Here is a 20793-nt window from a genome sequence, read left to right as displayed (position 1 = left end):
AAAAACGATTCGCTAAAAATGAGGTTAAATTTTTAGAGCAATGATTAGGTCTAAGTCATAATCTTCGTTTTTTGATAACACTTGACGCGTTGCGTGGCGTTTTAAAATGTAACGTCTTAAACAATCGTTAATAATTTTTCGCACAAAAAACGAGACATTTTTGATTACTTTAAAGCTGTGTTATGTATTTAAAAAACTGCTCAATAACTAATCGAACCCGGAGGTGAAGTTTACGCATTGCCAAACATGGAAAGTTTTTGTTATTAAATGCCCTATAGTACTACATTCACGCAGGATTATATTAGTATAATTATAAATGTGTTAAACCGGTTAAAAATAGATTGTAACAATACACAAATATACACGAAAGTATTATTATCGCTTGGACTTTTTTGGTTGATTCGGTAATTCTAATATATTTGTAAAAACCATTCGCTAATTCAAAAAAACGATTCGCGTTTAGCGAATAGCGACCCGTTATTTTGTTCCCTGTACATTGTTCAAACAAGCAGCTCCACATGGTTACAACACTCTACATCTTAAGATGATGTTCTATAATGCCAACATAACACCAGTTAAACCATTATATTTACCAACTCATGTTTATATCGACTGGGGAGTGGTGACATATGGCGCGGCACATATATCCTGCTGGTGCCACATTTTCTTGTTTAAAAGCTTTGCTAACGGGGGCAAGGGAGTCGCTGTGGATCACAAACTGGACTTTATCGTGGGCTGAAAAAAGTTCAACGCCGGCCATAAACATCCCGACCTCAATTAATTAATTTTTCACCAAATGGCAGAATCTTCATTGCCTATAACTCACTCATCACATACAAAATGTCGTAGATAAAAATGTTTTAATGTTCTCACCTACTATGAATGAAAGGCATTGTCTGTATCCGGTGGGGGGGGGGGGTCAAATTGCTTAAAATAGTTGAAATAGAAATATTTGTGGCAAAAAGAAGAGACATTCCGACCATCACACGCTTTGTTGAAATGGTACACATGGCTGGTAAAGCTGTACAACATTAGGTGAGATTTGTGTGATCATTTGAGATATGCGTGGGTATGTTTAAATGGTAAAAGGCTTTCTGTTGCTTGTGGTTTGAATAATATTTGTGAAATATATAAATATTAGAACTTATGGACGGTATATATGTTCAGTTTATAGGTCTTCAAAACAACTAAAAAACTGCTTTTTGTCGGGCGCAGGTAAACTTTTTATTGCAACCATATTACGATAATTAAAATGCCAACCAAAGAGCAGGCGAATGTCAAGTTTTAAAAATTATTAATAAATTGTTTTTAATATTTACCTACTTATTACGCCATGTTGTTACAGTGTTAATCTTGCTTTTAAAAGATTTTAAGGTTTACTTCTTCTAGTCTCCAACATTCACTCGATATATATTAGTTATCTCATTTTACGTTAGCTTGTTGGAGGTACTAACCCCCCTTTCCACCTTTAGTTCAAAACCAATCAAATACATTTTATTAAAAGACAACTTTCCAAACAACGTCAAAATGATATTTATATAGTTTACAGCGTCATTGTATAACAATTGCAGCGTGGGTGTGCGGCGCAGTGGTAGGACTCTAATTTAGTAACCTGATGGTCTGAAGTTTAAAACCCGCCACACAAATACAAGTTATTGACAGTTGTTACGTCGCCAAAATATATTTTTCAGATGTTTTTGAATTCTGAAAAATATATTTTTCAATAATTTGGTAACTAAGACAAAGCTAATAAAGTAATTAAGATAAGAGTTATTAATACAATAGGAGGTAATTAGGAATTAGAAAAAACTTATGCGACCCGTAAAAAATTTTGTTTCAGTAATTCCAATTGCTGACTTAGATCTTTTCGCAGCATACTTTCAAGTTTCTCCTAATTAAAGTTAGTTAATTAGTTAGAAAAGTTAAAACAAAAATAGGAAAAAAAAATTAAATAAGAAAAACTTTTTTTTGAAAATCGTATTTTAAAAGTTGTGAAATTTTTAAAAAATTTGCCAAAAATCGGCATTTTTGACCTTTTTTTAGCACAAATTGTTAAATTAGTCGAAATCAACACAAGATATAGCAATGAGACAACTTTTTTGGATTTAGTGCCCCCTAATACACAATCTGACAAAATTTGGGTCAATTTGTGGTCAAAAATTCAAAATTTTGGCCAAAATTTTTTTTACAAAAATAAAAAAATAAATAAAATTTCAAAATAAAGTTTTTATAGCACTTTTACCGAAATATTATGACGTAAAAACACCGTTTTTTTCCGCATTATATATTAGGGGGAGGAGATATTAAAAAGTTGATTTTTAAATTTTAAATCATTTTAGTTTTCCTAAAAACTTAACAAAAAAAATAACGATACTTCGGCCGAGATTCGAACTCAACGCTTGCGTCTACCCAATAATAATCGAATGGTCAAAAGGTCACGCGATCGCTGGAATAAATTTTGTCAATATTTACGTTAATCGGTTTATTATTTATTTGCAAAATAATAACGGGTCGAAAGGTCATTATATTAACAGGCGAAAAGGTCACGCAAGTGTCCCCTATACGCAAAATAAAATTTGCTAAAATTAATCATTTGTATATATAAGTAAATTGATTTATTTTTTATTACGCCAATACATAAAATTTTAACGTAAAAAATGTACCTTATATTTTTGAACAGATTTTTTGGATGCCTATTCTGTTCCAAGGTCAGCGGTATTCATTTCTAAAAGTTTAAAAAAATAATTAGAGTAAGTTTAACATATAGAACAACTAGTACAGATTATATATGATAAATAGTTAAACTTTATTAAACAATTTTAAACTCTATAGTGAATTTTATTACATTTATTTAAAACCAAATCAAATATACTTAACTTTTGAATATGGTTCGTTGTGCAACATTCTGTAAGTATTAAAAACAATCAAGTATATAAACAAAAAAAAATGTTTTTAGTTTGTAAAAGTGTATACATTTTTATATATTTATATTAAATAAAATACAACTACCAAGATATAATACATAAACTTGCCAAAAACGGAACTTTGCATCAAAAAAAGGTGTCAGAGTCAGCAATTTTCGTTAGCTTTTAACTTAACTTTTGGTCACGTGTTTACATCTCACGTTGGGTCACGTGTTCACACCTTGCATTGGGTCACGTGTTCACATCTCGCGTTGGGTCTGCACTTGTAGTTTAAGATCAAAGTCAGCAAAGGTTGTTGAGAAAACAAAACTTTTAAGAACTTGAAACAAAAACGTTTCGCATATATTAAATACTTTCATGTTCGATTAATACTTAAATAATCACATTAAATTCCAAGCTTTTATCAAATATTTACGTAATTTTATTTTAAATGTAAATAACAAAAAACTTACCTTTAATGTGCCAACTCCAATATTACATTCATCACTTTGTTCATAAAATATCCGGAGCTCTATTAGCGTCTTCCGTCAAGTATATAAATGCAAAGGGGCGGAATATTCATTATCTTACCCTAATCATTTTGGTGAATTCCGCCTTTTTCCGCATTTTTTAGTACTACCTGTTTAAACCGGCGGACGACGCTAAGAAATATAAGCCATGGTTTAACTTGGATATATATTTGCTATAAATCTGCTTAATAAACTTATAAAACTGGTACAACTACGTTTACATATAAATGTACTACTGTAGTGCAAAACCACCCCTTTAATGAAACAAGGTCACGTGTGGAAAAATCTTGCACGGGAATTCGTAATCAACGTTTTTCTTTACTTCTCAAGTCAACAGCTGTTGTTAAATATTTTATTTAATATAATTTATTCTGGATATGAAAATTTAAATACAATTTTTTTGATTAATAAGCAATTTTTAAAATTTAGATGACTAATAGTAAACTGCATGCGTTTTTTTTATGCAAAAAGTTTTTTTTTTAATTTTTTAAAGCAAGATAATGCACGAAGGCAGTTATTTTTCCATTTTTTTAATTAATATTTTTTTACCGCAAGATGATGCACGAGAACAGTTATTTTTCCATTTTTTTACCGCAAGGTGATGCACTAAAGCCATTATTTATTTAGTTTCCAATTTTTATTTTTTGACTATACTATATTGGGTTAATTATACATTTTATGGTTTAAAACCTTTATATTTTGCATACTTTTTAATAAAAGTGCAAATATACGGTAGAAAATGCAATATTGAGGTATATAGGTTCATATATAGACTCTCGATCCACTTAAAAAACAAGGTTAAATGCAAGTGTAGAAGAAATGTAATAATTTTTTACATGTTAAGTAATAAAATAAAAAACGAAAACAAGCATAGTAAAGCTATATAAAATAATGCATAGAAATAAAAACAATTTCGTAAAAGTGAGGTATTTTAGGTATAAACATTTCCGATTATTACCTTGAACTTTTAATCCTATCTGTGATAATTTGGTGCTGAATAACAGCATTGTACATGGTCATGTGGCACAAATCCTGTCTTGCATCTGTAGAAAAAGCACAAGTTATTTAAATGGAGTAAACATCAAAGAATTGTCCCAGATCATTGTCTTTATATCGGCTACTATAACTATAACCAAGATGATCATATTCTCCAGTAAACAATATCATGTTTTAACTTGCTTTGAAACAAGATAGATTTTTTAGACAATTAACAAGACTTACAGAAAAGATAATTAACAAGACTTGGCAAACTCTCGCGTTTTTTGCCAAACCTTTTGGCCGATTGTTGTCACGCCCGAACCTTCTTTTTTTTGTATATATCTTTATCCTCGATGTGGAAAAGTTTTGCGCGACTTAAACAATTTCGCGACTTAAACATGGAGTAACATTAGTTACTCCAACCCAGTCTCGAAGCTCAGCAGGAGTTCATACCGTTTATAGCGCCTTACTCAGGGCCGCTACAGCATAATATCAGTGGGGATTGAACCCACGACCGCATGTGTGGTGTTGCAAGTGTTCTTACCACTACACCACGCTGCCGGTCGGTTCTTGCAACCGTTATGTCATTTTATTTGAGACAAAACTAACACAGTCTTAACAGGTCAATTTGCTTTCAGTTAACCTTTCTGTTTCTTCCAGCTGTTTTTGAGCCATTATCAATCGAGTTTAAACGGCAGACTTGCAATATTACCAACATAACCTTGTCTTGTTATAACATTAAAAAACAGTCTAACCAATTAAAAATACTTAAAAAAAATGACAGCCTTTCATAATATAGCAAAATATCACTTTTATACCAAGTTTCTTTTGTGGAAAAAAAATTGCAAAAAAGGCGGTATGTTAACGTTTTCCCGCAACCTGCAACTTCCTGCATTCAGTATTTAAGTACTACCCTTTCTTAGTGCCTTTTTTACGGTTTTTACCAACATTGTTAATATTTTCACAGTTTTTTTACAAATATATTTATCTTTAAACTTATGTTCTACAAGTCTTACCCGATAAATAATAGATATCTAATAAAAGTTCATTTTATGATAACTATAATAAACTAGATTTATTTGATAAATAAAATATGGTTCGAAATTATTTGATAATTTTTAACATAAAAATTTTTATAAATGAAAAAAGATATGCATAAACATTACCTAAGAATATTACCTATCTTCGAATAAACAAACAAGCATTTATATATATTATACAAACAAAAACTAATATTTAACCCAGTTTTAAGTTGGTAGTTTTAGGATATAAAATATAGTAAATTTTAAATTTCTAAAATTAATTTTTTATTTTTATTAAATAAACAAGCATTTAAATATGATAAAAAAACGAAAATTATTTTTTTAATGTTTTTTAACTACCTATATTATAAAATACATCATACAAAATTTTTAATGCTTAATATTGAACTTTAATTTTTAATGAACAAACCAGCATTTAAATATAACAAACAAATAAGAATTATTTTTTAATTCATTTTCGAATTATAAATATTACAAGAATGGATTTTATTTCTTCGCTCAAGTCGGTGCCCTTGTCATTAACAGTAATCGTCCGCATAGGTCTATTTTGAGTCTGTCGTGTGTTACCTTCCAGCTTTAACTTTAATGCTACCTTTAAAGCTTCTTCCATTGGCTGGGTTTCGTACATTTTCAATGAAGAGTAAAGATCCCAGTCATATTTTATAGCGTTTATAAAGCAGTTAGCTTTTAGTAAATCCCTTTGTTTGATGTCTATTTTGTCATATACAGAGCACTGTTTGGTAATTGTATTAATTTCTTCTGCCAAATCCACCAGTTTTTCATTTTTTCCCCTTACTTTTGTGTGTAGCATTAATACTATATCAACATATTTCTTTTCAAATTTTTGTTGCAGTTTGACCCGGACAATTTTAAAGTTCTTACGTTCCTATGGAAGTAAACTAGTGACAACGCTCGAGGCCGAATTTCTTAAGTGCAAAGCCAATCGAATACCTTTAGACTGCTCAGACCAACCATTAAATTCTGCGGCTAGTTCAAATCGTGCTATAAAATCTTTCCATGATGACAGACCGTCAAATGAATCGAGTACAAGCGTTTCCTGTTTTGGCATAATATCTTGGTTGCTACACACTGGTTTTGTTCCCTGCGACAGATATGCTTTTGACATTTCTCCTGCTATGTCACTTTATCTTTTTGTGTCTTTTAAGACGCCTTCAGCTGCGGTCTTTACTTGAATCGTTGCTTCATTTAAAAGTGTTTGAATGTCTGGTTGCTCGTTATTTTTGTCAGTAAGGGTAGATGGCGCCATTTTTTCGCTTCTTGAACCAAAGCTATGGTTTTTATTTGTTCATTAGTGAACGTTTTAACTTCTGTATCAATTTCTTTATAACGCTTTACAAGGTCTGTAGAAACTTCGTCAACACGGTTGTACATTTTTGTATAAAAATTGCCCATTGGATTTTTTAATTGTTGGTTTATTTCCATTATCAAACTTTTCCTCATTTCGTTAACCTTCTCCTGTATTAACACTTCTAATTCAGGTGGTATTCGAAAAGATATTTCTGAATCATCAAGACCTAACTCAGATCTCGGCGGGACCTCCGTTGTAGCGTATTTTATATTTAATAAACACACTTTTTTCAGTATATACAATTTAATTAACGACTTAATATCTTATTCAAATAGAATCACGTTAGTATAAATATAAAACAAAGAAAAAAACAATAATATAATTTATTTGTGAAAAGTAACCCTCTTATCTTAAACAAGAACATTATCAACTAGTATGAGAAATGGCGGCAAAACTAAAGGCGTAGTGACGTAGACTAAAAAGGCGTTAAACCGGAACGATTACGTCACAAAACATTGTAAATAGGCAACAAAGCAAACAGCCACTCACGTTACAATATGCATTGCTTATACTGTAACTATAAAGCCACTGTTAATTTAAATAAATTATGTGCTAAGGTTTTTCAATGTATTAAAAAACCATGCAAATTAAGTGCGGAAAACCAACCAAGTAAAAATATCTCAATTATCACACTCCAGTTAACTGGTTTGCTCGCTTTAATGGTTGTTGAAACTGGATGCTACTTTGCTGGAGGACACAGGAGCGCCAATCCTGGAAAACTAGTGTTGGACCTACTTGATGTTGTAACAAATGGGGTGCTTGAGATATTTATTAATAGCGTACAAGGGGGGCCGTTTATTATTGAAATTGTGACTGAAAATCAAAGTGTTTATCATCAATTTTGTAAATATTTTGGCATAAAAAATAAGTTATTTCACAATTTAGTTGCTTTTTTGCAAAACTATTCAATTAAAAATGGGTTTTCTGGAAGTGAATTAAAACTTGATTCAGTTAAAATAACTGAAGTAAAAGATGATTTGGTTTCTGAAGTTGAATTGAAAGAAATGAAAAGAAAATCTGAGAAAAAAATTCACAAGTTTGTGACAACAAAAATAAAAGCAGGATTGTTTAAAGTTTTTATAACTCCAAAAATAGTTTTGTATTTAAACTGTTGTAAGGCTTAATTTTATATAGACTACCCAGATATGTAAGTTTATTTATAACTGATATTTTTTATTTTATAGATAAAAGACAAGAAAATGGGTAAGTGTCAAAATTTTTTTTTTTGTTAAATTTTCAATGTGTTTGGTTGAATTATTTTAACTCGACAATTAATTTGTTTAGTTTCAACAAAGTTCATTATAATGGGAGGTTATAATAATAGCACAAATGTTGTTTTGTTTGACTCTGTTACACAACAATGGACTCAAATGCCAGTAAGTTTTCTATATTTTATAAGAAAGCAAAAGGTGGGCAGAGTTAACTTAAAAAAGTATGTAAGTTGTTTTTTGTAACTATATGTAATGGCTAAAACATGGTATAGTAAAAATAGGTTTATTTATGTTAATGCATTATTAGATACAGTGTTCTAATTGTTTAATGTTTACTTGAACAAAATATATTTTCAGAAATTAAATGAAGAAAGGTGGGGAGCTTCATCTGCTGTTGTGAACAAACATGTTTTCATCATGGGAGGAGAGGATAATTCCTCTGTTGAGAGTTTAAGGTTAGATGATGTAGGTCCACAATGGAAAGTTGAAAGTTCAATAAAACAAGATCGGTGGTGGGCATCATCAGCTACTTTAAATGGTATTAACTTTAAGTTGGTTAAAACTATTTGTTTATTGTATTTAAACCTGTGTTGTTTTATAAAGATATAATATAAACACTAGATGCTATATACATATATATATATATTAGGGATGGGCCGAGTCGAGTGAGTTTTGAGTTTTTTAGGATTCGGGTTCGTCGAATATTTTAATTAATTTACAGAAGTTAAAATTAAATTTGTTGTAGATTGTATTTACACCACTGGAGGTTGGGGTGAAAGGGGTATTTTAATGTTCAAAAAAAATGAAATTTTATCAAGTGGGGAATTCTTGGATGTGAGGATAAATAAAAGAGGAAATATTCCAGACATGATTGTTCCACGAAAAGAACATGTATTACTTGCTGCAAGAGGTTGAGTTTTAATGTTAAACCCCAATACAATTTACAAAAATATTATTTTTTTAAATTATTAGCATAAAAAATGTTGAATAAAATTAAGATTAATTAAGTAAAATGTTTTAAGAATTTAACAAAAGTAAAATTATTTTAACATTAAATATTAGCTTTGTGGAAAAAGAAAGCTTTTAAAATTAAAAGTAATTTAAATTAAATAATTAGTTAAATATATAATTTAAAAAAAAATGTTTCAAATAAATATTAATGTCCAGGTAAATTATTTGCAATCGGGGGACGTAATGATAAACATATAAGATTAAGCTCATCAGAATGTTTTGATTTTGGTAAACAAAAGTGGTCTCTTATTTCTCCAATGGAATATGGTGTAAATGATCATGCAGCTGTAGTTTTGGATGATCACATATTTGTTACTGGTCAGTATTATTAGTTAATTTTGATATTGTGCAATGTTTGTTTATTTTAGTATGATCTGTATTTAGTTAGAAATTAAGTAAATATATTCAATTAAAAAAACATTGTTAGTTTAAATATGCATAATTTATTTTAAATTGATTTTAATTTGTCTTAAAATTTATTTGTATTTCCTGAATTTTTCAAAATAAAAATATTTTATGTGTTACGTTAAATTTTAATATTTTTTGAGTTTTTAATTAATAAAATTTAATTTAGGTGGATCCCATAATTTCAGTGATGCAGTTTCATCAGTGATCAAATACAACATTATTACTAATACATGGTCAGAAGTTGCACCACTGAACAAGGTTAGATGTGGCCACTGTGCCTCAGTTGTAGATGGCAAAATTTATGTGGTGGGAGGCACAAACAATAATAGTTTGTAAGTCGAACAAAATATTTAAATTGTAGGTACTTTTTTGAAGGTATGTCATGGTTGGGTACGTTGTTCTTCACAAAATATGTGAAATAAGTTGGAGCGACATAATAGGTAAGTTGTCAAAACCCCCGATTTGTGACGTCACTTATTTAGCGTATATTACGAAAATGCAAAGTTTACACCTGTATTTGACCACTTTCTAATGTTTTGTTCACTTTTTTGAAGATATGTTGTAATTAAGTGCGTTGTTCTTTACAAAATATCAAAAATAAATTGGAGCGACATGATAGGTAAGTTGTCAAAACCCCCGATTTGTGACGTGACTTATATAGCGTATATTACGAAAACACAAAGTTTACACCTGTATTTGACCACTTTCTAATATTTTGTTCAATTTTTTGAAAGTATGTCGTTGTTGAGTACGTTGTACTCCGCAAAATTAAAAAAATAAATTGGAGCGACATGATAGGTAAGTTGTTAAAACCCCCGATTTGTGACGTCAGTAATAACACGTATTTTAATTCAGTACAAAAGTTTACTCCTGCTTTTAAAAATTTTAATGTTTCATTTAATTTTAATTTTAAAGTGTTAAGAACCTTGTTAACTTATTTTATATTAGGTTTGGTTTTAATTTGTTCCTTTTGAAAGGGCTATTTTACCCCGTTCTTTTTTGTGTTGTACGATTAAAAAATATTTGGAATTACTATTTTTTATAATTATCCGCCCAAGTAAAATTCTCTGCCAGCTCTCTGGCAGAAAGATGGTGGTAATAAATAATATAAACATATAAACAACGACACCATACGTATTTATGTAAGTGCAATAAGAAGCTTGTTTAACCAACAAAGAAAACACAAACAGAGTAAGTACAGTCAGACTGTTTATATTTTTTGAATGAATTTTGCAAAACTAAAATATCAGAGAATTATGAAATACAAAAACTTTATTGCTGGCGTAGCTGGGGAGCGGCAGCCACGTGCATTTAACATCCTCATGATCTAAATAAAATTAGATATTCAGGTGAGTGTGTTTGTAAAACCATTATATTTATTATTTATTTATCATTTTGTCATTAATCTGTTGATGTAGAAACAATTTAACGACCTAAACATAAGGTTGCCTCAGGCAGTTTAAAAGCTGCTGTTTAGTGTTTGCTCTGCAGGGGCCTTTTATTGCATGGATCTAACCAGCTATAAACAATAAAAACTTTGCCGATCCCAAAATCATAAAGAATATTTTAAATTTTCAAAGTCAACTCGAGACTGGGTCTGGGTAACAAATGTTACTTTATGTTTAGGCTGTAAAGTTGGCTTCCCACATCAAGGATAAATAAATAAAAAAATGGTAATTTTTGACCAATATATATATTAAATATTTACTTTTTTTTTAGTAAACGATGGGTTGTCTTCTCGTTCAAATACAGCAGCATGTGGAACTTAAACAAAATGTGTCTAAAATAGGGTAATAGAGGGTTGTATGCAGGTGTCACCCCAAATCTTGTTGGTGCAGGGTTTAGTTGGGAATTTTATTTCTTTTTGTAAGAATAAGTGAGATTTTAATTGTAATTAAATTGATTTTAATTTTTAATTTAAAAATTTGAACTGTAAATTTAACAAAATCCTCAAAATGATAATTTTTGCATAAGTTGCACTGTTTTTTTGATGATCCACTTTTTATTACCCCTAGCTTACCCTAACCCTATTCTGAAAATACAAAAAAAACAGTTAATACAAATTCTACATTTCATTTTATGTCTTGTGTGGTAAATACATTGTGCTATATGGTTTGTGTAGTGGTTAGTAGAACATGTTTTAATTGACAAAAAAATAGAAAAAAATTTAAAATGAATTTTTTTTTTTAAGTTAGGGTACAACACAATAAAAACTCATCTAAATAGAGGAGACCAAACGAAGCCATTAACAGTCGCCGAATATTTGTCTTGTGGATGTATTTCTGGTAATTTATTAAATTTTATTAAATAGTAAAATTAACTAACTCTGGTATTATACAACTATAACAAGTTTTAAACCATAAAAAAAAATTTGCTTTATTTTTTTCTTAACATTATAGGCTAAAAACAATAAATGTAGGAAGTCATGGGTTCAACCCCCGCTGCTTTTATGCTAAATTGTACCCTGATAAGGCACTGAATATGTTAAACTGCTGCCAATATAAACACAATTAGTAGAAAAATCATTGGACAATTATAATTAATAATATTTCAAACCGCCAAAGTCAACTTTAGATTAGGACCTTATGTAGTGAGGCCGTCAAGTACTATAACCACTACACCACTAAAAATACCATTTTAATTATATAACTAGTTATTATATTTTACAGGGCGGGTATGGTGCAATTTAGTTTTTAGTATATTAAAGATTAAAATTATTGAATGCCCAGCGTAGGGGGGAAATTTTTCTGAAAAAATTGTTTGTGTTTTTTTAATTATGTTATTTTTTGTGGTATGTTGACATTTTATTTTCATTGTATAATTATTTTATGCTTCATGTGTCATAAGACTATGCTACACAATTTTCTAAATTTTGGCATTTTCTTCACCTTAATATTTGTTAAATGTATATTTTTTTCTTGTTACTTTTATTAATACTTAAAAATGTTAAGTAAGAATATATATATATAAGCGTTTATTAAAATTAATGAAGTTATTATGAAATTTATCAATTTTTATATATAGTATCCGACAATTATTTTTAAATCCTGAGAAAAAAATTATAAGATCATTTAAAATAAAATATAAAGAATTAAAAAAAGAGTGGTTCTAACGTAATACTGATGTCTGCCGGTTCAAAACTTATTGCTCCCACTTTTACTTACCCATATCAAGTAGTAAGGACAAGATTACAAGAGCAACACTAAGTATATAACGGTACTTCACGTGTTGTTAATTCTACTTGGAGGTAAGAATAATTAATCTCTATAGCATAATTTAAATCCCACTGCTTTTATACTGTAGAGCCCTTAGGTAAAGTACTTTAGACACATTATTAACTTCTGTTAAGCCAAAAACCAATTAAGATAGTAATTATTGTGCAATTATAAACCGGCAACATGGTGTAGTTTATAAGGTCCTGGGTTCAATCCTCACTGATCTTATGCTATAGCACCCATTAATAAGGCGCTATAAATGGTATGAACTCCTGCTAAGCCAATACTTAATCAGTAGCTTAAATATTGGTAAAATATAATATATAATATCCAAAACTAGTTAAAAATAATTAAAAACGCCACTAACGACTTAAGAGGCTTCTTAAACAAATAAATATAAAAATATTGTTTTTATAAATGTTAGTTACAAAGGGTTTTACAAGGGCCTTGTAGCCAATTGATTGCAAGTTATATCAGCTTGTTGCATAACTTTTTATATCTATCAGTTAGTTATGTTTCATCTACCTGGTTATGAACTAAAAGCATCTTAAACCTAACAAGCAATTTAAAGGCAGCATATTAAAGAAAAAATTATAAAAAATTTTATTTCGAAAATAAAAGGGCATTTTCCGGATAAAGGTTTTGGTAAAAGGAAGTTAATGAAAAACATAATTGCTGGTAAATTTTGTTTTTTGGCATTTGATTTTTGGTAATACGTCGGCAATAATTTTGACATTAAGCAGTAAAATTGTAAACTTTTTTGCTTTTATTTAGTCCGGTTTAATAGTTCAGGGTTTGTTTTAAATTTTAAAAGACGAGGTCATTATTCAATGTCTCAAATCAGAGGTGGACGTCGTCAAGGTAATTTGACCAGCATACTTGCTTTATTAAATAAATTTAAGGTGTATTGACTAAATTCCTTAACAGATTGTGCTTTTAATAATCAGCAGATTAATTATCGTGCAATTATGATCATAATTTTTCAAACTGTTAAAGTCAACTTGAGACTAGGTCAGGGTAACAAATGTTACGCTATGGTTAAGTCGTAAAGTCAGCCACTCTAACTATTGGCATAGACAGGTACTGGCATCATTTTAATTAAAAAAAAAATTTTTTAGCAATCTATCCCTTTAGCTGTGGCCAACTACACAAAGATCGGCCAAACGTAATGTTTAAGTCACAATATCCAATACTGACTATTTGTCAGCCAACACTTGTGGTGGGGTTATCATGTGTAGTGTGACTGGGTCTATTCGAGTACGAAATACTCTGGACGCTAGGCTTGACTTAGTTGGCACTCAGGTAAGATTGTGTTGAGTTTTATTTTTCAACAATTTTTTTATAGGTTTGTAATTAAGGCTCTGGACATTGCAACATGGCATCCGTGGTTTGATCCCTAGTGCTACCATTCTATAAGCCTCTAATGGGTAACTTATTGTTCTCCAGCATAGTGTAGTTGTCAAAAAACTTGGCTTTACTACATAAGGTCCTTGTTTTGATCCTTATTTTTCTCATGCTGTAGCACTCTTGAGAAAGGCACTTTAAAGTATATAAACTTCTGCTAAACCAGCACCTAATTAGCAGTTTAAATATTGGGCAATTATAATCTATAATATTCCAAACCTTACTATATCGAGAATAAATGAAATAAAAAATATATATATTTTTAACACTGTTAAGTCCATTTATATGAAAACTGATTTATATTTTCTCATTAATTTTAAATACAATTTCACACTCGGTTGGACACCATTAGCCGCTATTGTGCGCTTCTTTTGGATCGCCTTATCGCCTGGTCATTTCAAGTTTTTCCCTTTTTTCCAGCGTTCTTAGTCACGTGATTTGTGTTTCGCCTTTTTTGTCTTTATTTGTATCGTAACTTGGAATAATTTTGGAATTCTACTTTTAGTACGTCATATATTTAGAATACGATTCGCCCTGTTCTAACATTTCATAAATGGTCTTTAGTTAGTTTTTGTTAAAAGTAATATTGATTTGTAAGTGTTAAGCCAGTATTGTTTTTGTTAATTGTTTTTCTTGTGTACTGAATATTGAATACATTGTAGAGTATTTCAATTGTTGTATCAGTCGAGTTAGACAGTTGCAATTCTGGGCCCATTATCGGTATTATTTTTATATTAACTGAGATCAATCTGTGATCAAGGGGCGTATTTTATTCTCCGATCAACCTATTGTTGGTCACGTGGGGTATAGTTAGACAAACCCTACAAACACTTTTACTTTATAGATGATGCCTAAAATTTGTGAAGTTCTATTTGGCAAAAACGATAACCGAGAATTTTTATCCTAATTTATTTATTATAAACTTATAGTAAAGAGCTTAAAAAACTTAATCAACAAATTGTTTAAATAAATATATCATAAAATCCTGGTACTAAATTTCACTTTAAATTAAAAAAGTATGACTTTTTATCATTATATAGTTTGTATTGTTTTCTGTTTAATACTTACGCTATAAACGGTATGAATTCCTGTTAAGCCAGCACTAAATCAGCAGCATAATAACCTGGCAATTATAATATATATAATATCCCAAACTGCCAAAAGCAAATCGAGACTGGGTAGGAGTAACTAATGTTACTTTAAGTTTAGGTCGTGCATTCGATCTGATCACATCGAGAATTAAGATAAATACAAAAAAAATACAAAAATTGGTTTTAGGGCATAAACCCCCGTCGGTAATTGAACCAATGATCTCCACTTGCACAATATAAGTAAAGTAGTACTTTTAAATATTAATTTATCCATGACGTAAGAAAACCAAAAAAAAATTAACGTGAAAGTACTTTATTTATTACGACCTAATTTCAGCCTGTCTTTTTCCCCTATAACCATAAGGTGACAGGTGTTTGTAAGGTATGTGTGCTGTTGTAACATGTTTAAGCTACCGGTAAACAACCGGGTCAAGAACGTTTAGTGTGGCATTGGTACGGCTTGAACCCAAAACCCTTACATGCTTAGTCCGCTGCTAAAATCGAACTGCTGTAACGAATCCGCTATCTTGTTGTTTACGCAAAATACTTATCTATTCTTAAGATCACGTGTTTACACCTATTGCCAATCTGTTACTTCTTATCTCTATCACGTGATGTATTAGTTTACCTGTTTCGGATGTAAATGTATATGGTATTCGTGGTACAAGCTTGTGAACGATTGTATGTGTATCTTACCGCAACAATAACTATAAACTAGATTTATTTGATAAATAAAATATGGTTCGAAATTAGTTGATTATTTTTAACATAAATTTTTATAAATAAAAAAGATATGCATAAACATTAACTAAAAACATTACATACCTTTGATTTTTATTAAACAAACAAGCATTTATATATATTATACAAACAAAAACTAATATTTAACCCATATTTAAGTTGGTAATATTAGGATATAAATTATAGTAAATTTTAAATTCCTAAAATTGATTTATAGTATACATTAGACAAAGTTTTGAAAGCCTAAAATGGATTTTTGATTTTTAATAAATAAACCAGCATTTAAATATAATACACAAACAATAATTATTTTTTGAATATGTATTTTATTTACTAATATAATAAAATACATTATACTAAATTTTGAATGCTTAATATCGAACTTTAATTTTTAATAAACAAACAAAAATTTAAATATAATAAACAAACAAAAATTAAATTTTTAATCCATTTTCGAGTTATTAATATTATGATATATAACTGACCAAAATTTGAAAACCCAATTACCATCTTTAAATTTTAATAAATAAACAAGCAATTAGTAATAACTGAATTATGAAAAAAAGAGGTTTGAAACATAATATGATAATAAACAAAATACCAAAATTTCAGAACCGCAAATGTTCTACAAAAGTTATTTTAACTCAAAATTTACGGCTTATAAGACACAGGAATGACGATAACAATATGTTTCGAAATCTAAGATTTCGAACCATAAAAATGGTTCTTTTTTATTTATGGTTTCAATTTATATTAATTTTCGTTGTAATTTGCAATTTTTATGTTTTCTGAAACAATAAAATGCCATAGCTGTTAAAAAAAGAGAGATTAGTTAGTCCAGTAGTGTGGTATATGGCATTAGACTACGAGCCAGAAGATTTAGCCACTAGGCTCCAGCAATGTCACACTTTTTGGCCTCAAGCTCAGCGTTTACGCAAAAACACAAGGTACAACCGCACATGCTTTTTATAAAACATAAAATATCACCTTAAGATAAGGTAGATAATAATTTTTAGCTTGTTCTGTAGTGTGGCATATTGGTCATAACAGAACAAACAATTTTAAAGTTATTTAAAAATAAAAATAAGTGCACATACTGTGCACGTATCTTTTTTTTAATAAGTTTGTTGAAAGAATTCAAGTTGGTGTGTTACTTAACAGTTAACTTTAATATATGTCCCATGCAATTGCTAAAAATTTATCTACATAACAAAAAACCCAACCAATATTAGGATATTTGTTTTATGAGAATATTAACTTTATTTGGTAAACGATGGATATGGGTAAACAGTCGAGCAATGTAAAAATTTTTATTAAGCACAAAATACGCAAAAAAACAAACAATAGAAAATACTCATGCAATAAGGTCGTAGGCATTATTGCGTTATTTGCTACATGACTTCGTTTGCCGTTGAATGTAAAAAGGTTTATTTTTACTAAGGTAATAAAGGATTCAACTGCTAGTTTTTAACAAAAATCAACAAAAGAAAGTACCCCATCGATTACAACGAAAGCAACATTATGTTCGTCATTTGACTTTGTTTCTGTTCTTCTTTATCCTCGATGTGAAAAAGTTAAATGCGCGACTTAAACATGGAGTAACTTTAGTTACCCCGACCCAGTCAGTTGCCTTTGGCAGTATGGGATATTATTGATTATAATTGCCCAATAATTAATCTGCTGATTACGTGCTGCAATAGTTCTAATAATTTTTAACCTATTTTTATTTTAGAAAAAAGTTGTAATAAGGCAGATTTATTTATTCTTTATTTAATTTATATTTGAGCGAAACAGCTAAGTGTTAATTAATTTAAAAAAAAGATTTTAAGCAATTCACAACATAGTTTTCAAGCAAGTCACAACATAGCCCAGATAGCGGGCGAAGCAATAAAATGTATATTTAAGGTTAACATAACAAAAAAAAACAAGAGCTTTTGTTTATTATTATTATCCATTTGACCTTAGTAACTCCAAAAGATAGGGAACTAGGAAAAACATTAATAACAAAAAATGCAAGTTGGACAGTTGTAATATAATGGCCAAAGAAATTAAAAAAGTCAATGTTCAGGAGGCTTGTTAAAGAACTGTTAGACTGAAAAAAGTAATATTCGTAACTAAGATTTAAATTTAATTTTATGTAAAATTATGAACACTTTATACTTAAATAGTAATTTGGCTCTTGCTAGTTACTTCAACTTAAAAAGAGTTAAGTAAGTTAACTGTCTTTTCTTTCTAGTAACTAATTTAAGAGTTTAAATTTTTCTTCAGCTTTATTGTATTAACTGTTGTTGTTTAAACTATATGTAATCCATTTTATTATTAAATCAGTATTAGTCATTAACGTAACAACCAATAAAAACTTTTATATATACTGTACTTTATGCAAAATTTTATTTTGAATATCGGTAAAATATGGTCTTACGCTGACTTTATACACAGGAATTTCATCGCCGACTCCCCGCCGTTTTTTTGCAGGACAAATCTTTTTGCAACTCTTTAAACGTTTTATTCTTTGTGTTTTAGTAAATAAATTTATATACATTAACCCCAGCAATAACTAATTACATATTTATGCACATTTCTCAGTGTAAAAAATGATTAATTAATGATCTATTTTCTTCAAATATCGTTTAGAAAGACGGCCCTATTTCGCAAAACACGTGATATCATAATGCATCATCGTCTTGTGTCACCTAAAAGCGCGCGCTTTCAAAATAAGTTTTTTATAGGTTTTAGTTAGTAAAATTAAAAAATTGACACGGAAAAAGAAAGATAACATATTTATGCATAATCCTCAGTGTAAAAAATAAAAAATTAACGCTCTATTTTCTTCAAATATTGTTTGGAAAGGCGGCACGTTTTGGCAAAATACGAGATATCATTATGCATTGTGCTCCGTCACCTAAAAGCGCGCGCTTTCAAAATTAGTGTTTTATAGGTTTTAGTTTGTAAAATTAAAAAACTTGACACGGCAAAAAAAAGATAACATGTTCTTGCACATTATTATTAAAAAAAAATATTAATTTACTGCTTATTTTGTTTCAAATACTGTCTAAAAAACTGTATATAACTATGCGAAAAATAAAATTTATCGCGGTAATTAAAATGCCAAATCCCCGCTGTTTTGAAAAAAAAATTTTGGCCGAAGTGTCTGGTTACCGGTGTCGACAGATGCACAGTGTGTCTTATAGTGCATAGAATATCTAAATGCATCGCCTCCCGCAAAAATCTGTTTATAACGTTTCCTTCAGGCCAGGCTTTGCAAACCTGTAAGGAAGATTTCCATTGGGTAGCTGGGTTCCCCAACTGTGTTGGGGCAATTAACGGAACCCATGTTCCAATTGTTTCCCCTGGTGGTGAATCCCCCGAGGTTTTCCGAAATCGCAATTTTTTTTTTTCAATAAACGTCCAGGCCATCTGCAATGCACATCGCAATTCTATGAATATCGTAGTACGATGGCCTGGTTCCACCCATGATTCTCGAATTTCACGACCATTTTGAAGATGGGTTTATTCTATGAATATCGTAGTACGATGGCCTGGTTCCACCCATAATTCTCGAATTTCACGACCATTTTGAAGATGGGTTTATTAATGGTTTGTTGTTGGGGGATAATGGTTACCCCTGCAAAAAATATTTGATGACACCATTACTTAATCCATCCACATTACCACAACGGAAATTCAATTCATCTCACATTAAAACAAGGACTAAAATTGAGCAATCATTTGGCATATTAAAACAAAGATTTCGGGCTCTTGCCATACCCCCTCGAACACACATAGAAAATTCATTGGTCATCATAACCGCAATCATGTGCCTGCACAACTTTGCACTACTGACCAAGCAAGAGGACCTTGAAACAGTTGAAACAGAAACACACCAAATCCATGAAACAGGTGGCAGTGCTGAACAATTTTCATTAGCTGGTCAGGCTGTCCGAAATCAAATAATTTACAATCATTTTCTATAAAAAAAATGTATATTTAAATGTATAGGCTCTATTAAGAAAATATATTTTGTTTATGGTTGAGTTTTTTTTTATGTTATTCTTGTTTTTTCTATACATAATTTATATATATTTTTTTTTATAAATTTAATTTGGTATATTCATGTTTTTTTAAACATAGAAAATTCTAAGCAATATCCTTAAAACCAAAAAAAAAGTTAAAAATGGATAAAAAGGGTAGAACAAATAGTTATGATCAAAGTGAGAAAGATGTTCTATTAGATTTAATTAAGTCTTACCCAATAATTACATCTAAATCAACAAATTCTTACACCACATCATCCAAAAAAAATGCTTGGCTTCAATTAACTTTAAAATTTAATTCAATGAACATTCGAACAAAAAGAACCACCGAAAAACCTGCAAAATTTATTTGAAAACATTAAAAAAAGGCTAAAGCGGCTGATCCAGCCTTTAAAAGGGAAACAAGAAAAACTGGAGGTGGTCCACCACCAGTTTCTATTAGCCTCTTCACACAAAAAGTTATTTGTAAGTAAAAACTTTATTTGTCTCTTTTTCTTATACCGGTAACAACATTTTATTCGCATTTTTTTTACATTTAGCTTTAATTCCAAATAAAATTCATTCATTGGTGAATAATTATGATGATGATGCACAACTACCTGTTTTAGATTTAACAATCGATGAAAATTATAAAGGAGATCAAATTGTTAGTGAAAACAATGAAAATGGAGTACTTTTTATAAATTGTGAAACATTACCAGGTATTCTATATATATTTTTGGAAATTAATAAAAAAAATATTAAAAATAGTAAATTTCATTTAATTATAAACAATTACCATTTTTTACAAGACTGATATTTTGTTATTACAGAAATTGAAAATTTACAAGAGGAAAACAATGCAGAAACAATAGC

Source organism: Corella eumyota, chromosome 7, assembly GCF_963082875.1.
Source record: "Corella eumyota chromosome 7, kaCorEumy4.1, whole genome shotgun sequence".
Lineage (NCBI taxonomy): Eukaryota > Metazoa > Chordata > Ascidiacea > Phlebobranchia > Corellidae > Corella > Corella eumyota.
This window is presented reverse-complemented; position numbering follows the sequence as displayed.